At 45.8% G+C, this 8,305-nt stretch overlaps 1 long non-coding RNA gene across 3 annotated transcripts in view; it reads right to left on the minus strand.

The window, feature by feature from the left end:
* The window catches only part of LOC116084702, a 31,054-nt gene extending 23,432 nt beyond the window's left edge, over positions 1 to 7,622 (minus strand). For all 3 annotated transcript variants that reach the window (XR_004116229.1, XR_004116230.1, XR_004116228.1), the window contains exons 1-3: positions 7,472 to 7,622; positions 5,685 to 5,941; positions 3,880 to 3,976 (exon numbers count right to left, since the gene is read on the minus strand). This is a non-coding gene — a long non-coding RNA (uncharacterized LOC116084702). The remainder of the gene's footprint in view (positions 1 to 3,879; positions 3,977 to 5,684; positions 5,942 to 7,471) is intronic.
* Positions 7,623 to 8,305: the final 683 nt, after the last annotated feature.

The raw sequence follows: 8,305 nt of genomic DNA on the forward strand, positions 1-8,305 counted from the left end.
GTGACCTTATCAAGGTTTCAGGTATAAAGTGCATTTCAAAATCAAGTCGTTTCTACTCACTAGCAACACCAACTCAATTCTTTATAGAGTTAAAAGAACAATTTGCAAATTCATTTCAAACACCAAAAATCCCAGGATTCCGAAAAATATTCTCAACAATAAGAGAACTTCTGGGGGAATCACCATCCCTGACCTCAAGCTGTACTAAAGATCAATAGTGATAAAAGTTGCGTGGTATTGGTACAATAACAGGCAGGTGTATCAATGAAATAGAATTGAAGACCCAGAAATGAAACCACGCATCTATGGTCACTTGATCTTTGACAAAGAAGCATCCAGTGGGAAAAAAGACAGTATTTTCAACAAATGGTGCTGGTTCAACTGGCAGTCAACATGTAGAAGAATGCAAATTGGTCCATTCTTATCTCCTTGTGCAAAGCTCAAGTCCAAGTGGATCAAGGACCATATAAAATCAGATACACTGAAACTTATAGAAAAGAAAGTGGGGAAGAGCCTCGAACACATAGGCACAGAGGAAAAGCTCCTGAACAGAACACCAATGACTTATGCTCTAAGATCAAGAATCCACAAATGGGACCTCATAAAATTGCAAAGCTTCCGTAAGGCAAAGGACACTGTCAATAGAACAAAACGGCAACCAACAGGTTGGGAAAAGATCTTTACCAATCCTACATCTGATAGAGGGCTAATATCCAATATAGAACTCAAATATCCAACAAAGAACTCAAGAAGGTAGGCTCCAAAGAACCAAATAACCCTATTTTAAAATATAGGGAACAGAGCTAAATGGAGAATTCTCAAGTGAGGAAACTTGAATGGCTGGGAAGCACCTAAAGAAATATTCAACATCCTTAGTCATCAGGGAAATGCAAATCAAAACAACCCTGAGATTCCACTTCACACCAGTCAGAATGGCTAAGACCAAAAACTCAGGCGACATTGATGCTGGTGAGGATGTGGAGAAAGAGAAACACTCCTCCATTGCTGGTGGGATTGCAAGCTGATACAACCACTCTGGAAATCAGTTTGGCGGTTCCTCCGGAAACTGGACATAGTTCTACCAGTGGACCCAGCTATACCACTCCTGGGCATATACCCAGAAGATGCTCCAACATGTAGTAAAGACACATCCTCCACCATATTCATATCAGATCAGCCTTATTTATAATAGTCAGAAGCTGGAAACAACCCAGATGTCCCTCAACAGAGGAATGGATACAGAAAATATGGTACATTTACACAATGGAATACTACTCAGCTATTAAAAACAATGACTTCATGAAATTGGCAGGCAAATGTGTGGATCTAGAAAATATCCTGAGTGAGGCAACTCAGTCACACAAAACACATATGGTATGTACTCACTGATAAGTGGATATTAGGCAAGAGCATGGAATACCCACGATACAACTCATGGATCACATGAAGCTCAAGAAGAAGGAAGACCAAAGAGAGTAGATGCTGCAGTCCTACTTAGAAGGAAGAACAAAATAATCAATGGAAGTAAGAGGGGGAGGGGGAAAGAGGGGAAGGATCAGGTATGGGAGGAGATGTACAGAGGGTCAGGAAATTGAACAGAGGTGTGTAGCAATGGGGGATGGGGAACTGAAAACCAGAAAGTCCCAGATGTCAGGAAAGCAAGATCCTCCCAGGACCCCATGGGGATGACATTAGCTGAAATACCTCACAATGGGGAGGGAGAACCTGTCAAGACCATATCCAGAGGTTAGGCATGGCCCCCCAGTTGAGGGATGGGGCCACCCACCCATCCCTCATGCAGACACCAAACCCAGACACTATTGCAGATGCCAAGAAGTGCTTGCTAACAGGAGCCTGATACAGCTGTCACCTGAGAGGCTCTGCCAGATCCTGACCAATACAGATGTGGATGCTCACAGCCAACCATTGGACTGAGCACAGGGACCCCAATGAAAGAGTTAGGGGAAGGACTGAAGGAGGTGAAGGGGCTTTATCTGGCATCAATGGCAGGGGAGTCCCTTAGTCCTGTGAAGGTTTGATGCCCCAGTGGAGAGGAATGCTAGGGGTGGTGAGGTGGGAGTGGGTAGGTGGGTGGGGGAGCAGCCTCATAGAAGTAGGGTAAGAGGGGATGGGATGAGGGTTTGCAGAGAGGAAACAGGGAAAGGGGATAACATTTGTAATGTAAATAAATAAAATAGCCAATAAAAAAATTCTATGTTCTCAGGAATCAAACTTATGTCCTTATGCCTCCCCAGAAAGAAGATCTTCCCAGACTTCCGGATATATTTTGAAGATCAGGGTGATCACTTTGGGATGTTAATAGCCTCAAGAAGTCAAAGCTACATTCTGCAGCTATTTAAACTCTATTTTTTTTTTTTTTAAAGATATTGCTGGGTGTGCTAGCACTTGTCTATAATCCCAGTACTTGGAGCTTGAGGCAGAAAAGACTGAGAATTCAAAGCTAGCCTTGGCTACACAGTAAGACCCTCTCTAAAAGCAACAAAAAAAAGTTTTCAGGTGTTAACAGAAAATATACATATTTTAGATGGACCAATGGTTCATTCTCTCGCATAAAACAGACACAAGCCTGTGTTAACTCCTTGAACTCACCAAGGGTTCCAGATCATTCTATCCCTCTTTCCCAACACCTGCAAGGCCCAGTTATGGCTACTGGAAATCCAGCCTGGCCCAGGAAAAGCTACAGTCAGAGCCTGTCACAGGTGTGAAAAATCAGGGCAAAGGTGCAGGCCACCAGGATGACAAGGGATGACAAGGGAAGAGGGGCCCTCCAGCACCCACAGCATACACTCAGCTCAATGGGGACTTACTGACCCTTGGCACAGGGAATTCCAGGGAAACAGCACAGCACAGCTTCAGGAACCTCTTCTACTATAAACACTGTCAACCATTCCTACCAGCTAAGGAACCTGGAGAATAACTTTTTTTTTTCCTCTTGGGTACATTGCCATGAATCGGTTACCAAGGAGAATGAGAATACAAGATTGACAGGTAGCAGACTGCCACAAAGACTGTGACGTGTCCATTAAACAGCCAACAGACAGACACACCTTTGGGCATTGTTATCCTGGGAAGACACTTGTCAATGACTTTTCATTGGGTGGAGAATCTCAGGTTTTCATTTCGACATTGATTTGACCATAAATAGTTATGGGTTTTTTTTCTCTGTTGCTTGCTTGCTTTGAAATGGAGTCTCAAGAGGTGCCCAGGCTGACCTCAAGCTTTCCATCCACCTACCCCAGCCTCTCAAGTGCTAAAATTACAAGTGCTAGTCACTACACTTGATTACATTTTAAAAAGGAGGCACACTGGGGTAAAATGCGCAAAAGCCAGGGACTTGAACTTCAATTCCTGTTTCAGGAAGACACTGACAGCTACCATCCCAGGGGTGACTCTCCACCTGTGGTTGGTTCCTGGGATCAGGAAGAGGCTCATTTGCATCAGCGTCAGAGGTGACTCTGAGGCACACATAGGCATCAGCGTCAGAGGTGATTCTGAGACACTTGTGAAGGCTGATGAGAACAGCTTCCCTCTTCCCATCACCCCCACCAGCCCTTTGCTCAGCCTCTCTTTCCTCCCTTCTGCACCTAGCAGACCTCAGGCTCATTCTTCCCAGGCCACTTCACTGATTTAGCTCAAGGGTTAGTGTGATTCCCCTTTTCACTGCAGTGACAGCATATGTGACAGGAAGCAATTTCAGGGAGGAGGGGTTCGGTGGGGTATGTGGTTTGATGGGATGCAAATTCATCAGGCCTGGAAAGGCATGGCAGCAGGTGGCTGCATAGCAGTGGGAATATGCATGTGGGACTCTATGCACCTCAGGGGATTGGGAAGCAGAGACATGAGAATGGCTGTACTTACCTGGGTTTCTCCTCTTTTCCTTTCTGATCAGTCCAGGACCCCAGAGCATTCCTCCATGAAAGTGAGTCTTCCTCAGTCAGTCATCTCTGGAGTCACCCTAACAGACAAAGGTGCCCATCACTAAAGACTCCCCTCCCGTTTCTCTCAGTGAGCCACACAAGATAGTTATTGACAACTATACTAATTAAGCCAATTAAAAGTTTTAAATCTTTTATACTGATGGCCAGACCAAGAGCAGGCTTGAGCCTCCAAAATATCTCTCTTGGTGCTCAAGCATGGGGACACAGAATGTTTAAAGGCAGAAACCACCGAGCAGAATACAGCAGTTATTTTAGACATAACTTGCCATATATTTTGATTAAGACATCTGGACCATGGTCAAGGCCATGGAAATGTCAAATGTGTTGCCAAGGCAGACGTGACAGTTAGGAGGGAAACAGGGGGGCTGAGAAGTGTCTAACCAAACACAAAATAGAGTCAGAACAGGATGGTGTTACCTTAAATCACTTCATATGTGTCTGTCCGCCTCTGTGTCTGTCTATATGCTTGTGTGTGCATGTATCTGTGTGTCCGTGTGTAACTATGCGCATCTTTGTGGGCATCTGTGTATGTCTGTGTGTGTGTGCTTGTTTGTGTCTGTGTGCATCTGTGTGTCTATGACTGTGTTTGCCTGTGTTCATTTGTGTGTGACCATGTATATCTGTGGGTGTGTGGTATGTGCATATGTGTCCAGGTGTGCACAGAGGTCAAAAGAGGCTGGCAGTGTTCTCTTTAAGTGTCCCTGCCTTCTTGTCTTGAAACAGGGTCTCTCACTGAATCAGGAGCTTACCATTGGTTTTCAGATAGGCTGGCAGGCAACAAGTCCTAAGAATCCTGTCTGCCTGTCATTCCCGCCTGTCATTCCTGAAGCTTTGGGGTTAAAGGCATGTATGGTCATGCTTGGCATTTTGCTTGGGTGTTAGGAATGTAAACATGGATCTCATGTTGTCCAGTAAGTGCTCTTAGCCATTGCACCTGTCTCCAGCCCAAGATGCTTTTTTTGTAAACCCTATCCAGTCCAAAACTGAAATTAGCCATCACATGGGTCGTATAAGCTGGTCCCCTCCTTGATAAAGTACTGAGGACCAGAGAAGATGCTCGGGATGATAATCCAAGCACCAGCACAAGGACAACAAGGTTGTCTGGACGAGGACTATGTGTGAGTGTTGGGAGTCTGTCCAGCTGCTTCATCCTTCCAGAGAAGTCGTCAGAGTCCCCACATAACACCAGCAGACACAGGTCACCTCAGCCATTGTCATCCACCAGGGCATCCTTGTCTCATGGAGAGACAAGGAGGATGACAGTGGGAGCTGTGTGTCTCACGCAGAGACAGAAGTGAAAAGACCAGCAAGAGAGTAGACCCACCCTCCTGGACAGCTCTCTACCAGCCAGTTTAGGCACACGGGTCAACAGAAATACGTGGACATCTGGAGGAATGGTAGTGCAGAAAAGGTGATTCTTGCCTGTGACCACCTGCCTCTAACCTAGAGCTTCTTACCCTGCCTCCCCAGGTGCCTGACTAACCTGTGTCTATGCAGCAATAGTTTGGACTGTTGCTTAGTTGGTCCTGTTTGTGACTTCTTTATTAATAGTGTGCATATCACTCTCTGCTCCAGTAGGATAGGTATGACATGTCTGCTGGGTCCTTTGCTTTGTCTTTAGACCCTGCAAGGTGCCATGCCAAGGTGCTCAACTGCCCCTAAAGAAGAAATCTATAGATGTGTAGGCTGCTCTTAGATTACCAGTATCACTGAGGAAAGGGCTACCTTTTTTTTTTTCCTTTGCTGCTGCTGTCTAGCATTCCGTTCTTAAGACAATGGAGCTGGAGAGGAGCTTAGCTGCCGCTGCAATGAGTTTTCAGATGACAGGAGCTACAATCCCCAGGGAAGACACAGAATGCTGGCCAACCCTGGGCCTTGACTTTTCTTCTGCAGAACAAGGGATGGACAGCAGAGGGCGCAAGTGCCACAAGGTTCTGTGAAGCAACAGGAGGCTCAGGCCTCTTGCCTTCTTCCAAGGCACCCTGCTAATACAGAAAGGAAGAAACAAGTCTTGACTGGTGTTACAGGTAGGCTTCTGTAGCTGTGATAGACAGCATGACCAAAAGCAACTCGGGAATGGAAAAGGTTGATCTGGCTCACATCATCGAAGGAACCAAGGCAGGAACCCAAGGCACGTGCATGTAATTATAGAGAAACACTCCTTGCTGCCTTGTTTGGTTTCTTTTCTTATACAGACCAGGCCCACTTGCCTAGGAACGGCACTGCCCACAGCGGGTAGGGGCCACCTACTTTAATTATCAATAAAGAAAATATACCACAGACATGCTCGTAAGCCAATGTGATGGAAGCAATTCCTCAACTGGAGTTCCCCCTTCCCAGGTGGCCCAAGGTTTGTGTCAAGCTAAAGCTAGCTACCTAAAATATTGCATGCCTTCCATTTTTCTATATGGAGGTGAGGGGGGAGGAGGAATTAGGATCTAGAACCCAGGGCTTCTCATATCCTACACATACACTCTAGCACAGACCACACCCTGGTCCCCATGCTGCATCCTAAATGCCTGTATTGACAGATGAAACTGTGTTAACCTGAGCATCTCATACCCCATCCCAGGTTGCACTCATACTAGGGTTTGGAAACTATACACAAAGTCTGAATCCTTGTAGTAGGGGTCCTGTCTGAAGAGCTTTCCCTGCCTCCCCAGGCTGTGAGAAGCCACAGCTGCTGGGTTGTTGTTGTTGCTATTGTTGTTGTTGTTGTTTTTAAACTATCCTCATACACAGTACTTACTGTGTTAGAATTTCAGAAAGGTAACCAGTATAGTGTAGTGCAGCCCTGAGTCCTGCTGATTTGGGCTTTCCCAGTCACCCTGGCTATCCCTTGTCTCCTTGGTGCATTTCCAGGCAAAGCTCACGAATACCTCTCCCTTTGGCTTTTGTTATTTCTGTTGCAGCAGAAACTGCCCAACCTGCCTACAATGGCCACTGGGCCTGTAGGCTGGCGCCACCATCTGGTAGAAAGAAGTATTGACATCCTTCTGTCCTAAGGCTCTGGGACTCCCCATCACAAACAATGGAAACATCTAAAATGTGAATCCCAATGAATTCTCCCTAAAGCTGTCCCCACACATGTCACAGTGATGGAGGGCTAACTTAAACCTGGTGAAGCACAGGTTACCTCAACTAAGTTCATATGATTTCAATGTGCTATAACTACTAAAAAAAACAACAATAAATCCTCCTAACTTTAAACTCACCCTCAAAATAAATCTCCACACCCAGATGTTTTCACCACTGAATTCTGCCAAGGGTGTCGTGGAGAATTTATAGCAGTTTAACACAAACACTCTATTCCATAAAACAGGAAAACCAGGGGTGCCTTGGTATTACAAGGAGGAGGAGAAGGAGGAAGAAGAGGAGGAGGAGGAGGAGAAGGAGGAGATGGAACAAGAGCAAGCAAGAGCAGGAGAGAGAGAGAGAAAGAGAGAGAGAAAGAGAGAGAGAGAGAGAGAGAGAGAGAGAGAGAGAGAATCAGACTAGGATGCTTAACTCACAGTGCTACTGAGAGGTCTGCATGGACGGCACCATGTCCCACAGGCTGGGTACGTAGATTTCAAAGCAGCCCAGACAGCCACCGTTTGGTCATGTAGTTGCATAGGATAGAAAAGAAAAACCCATAGCAAAACATAACAAAATTAATTAAATAATGTTAAAACAAGGACACAGCATCATCAAGTAAGAGCGATTCTACCAAAACAAAGACTGATCTATACGTGAAGGTGAGTCCATCTGCTCTTTTGAGACTAGCTGCAGAAGTCATTGTTACATCCGTTGGAGTGGGGAAAGGACTTTTCAAAATTCAAACTGTCCCCCTTAGTATACATTCTCAAGCACCAAAGGAACGTCCTCAGTGAAGGATACCTACAAATAGCCTATAGCCAGCATATTTACGCAAACTTAAATAAAGCAGGTCATGAATTTAAAACTCAAAACAACAAGGAAACTTGTGGGAGAAAACAGTGAACAAAATATAATTGAAGGTGGAGTAAAGAGTTTTTAGATCTGTCAATAAATGTATAATTTGGGGGAGGGGCCTGGAAAGATGGCTCCAGCTCAGGGAGTCCCACGCCCTCTTGTGGACTGCAAGACACTTCCTCGCCTGCTGAGACAAAGTACAACACTGAAAAGACATCCAATGGGACACAAGTGGGGTGGCCTGCCTAAGCTCAGCCATTCAGTGTGCCAGGCAGGCTTTTCCCCTCAGGCTTGCCCTTTCCTTACATGGAGTGGGAAGGAAGCCGAAATAGTGCTGGGTACACTGCCCTCCCCTCCCCTCCTCCCGTCCTCCTCTCCTCTTCCCCTAACTCCCCTCTTCCTTCCAGCCCTCC

The sequence above is a fragment of the Mastomys coucha genome, unplaced genomic scaffold, assembly GCF_008632895.1.
Source record: "Mastomys coucha isolate ucsf_1 unplaced genomic scaffold, UCSF_Mcou_1 pScaffold9, whole genome shotgun sequence".
In the NCBI taxonomy this organism is placed as follows: Eukaryota; Metazoa; Chordata; class Mammalia; order Rodentia; family Muridae; genus Mastomys; species Mastomys coucha.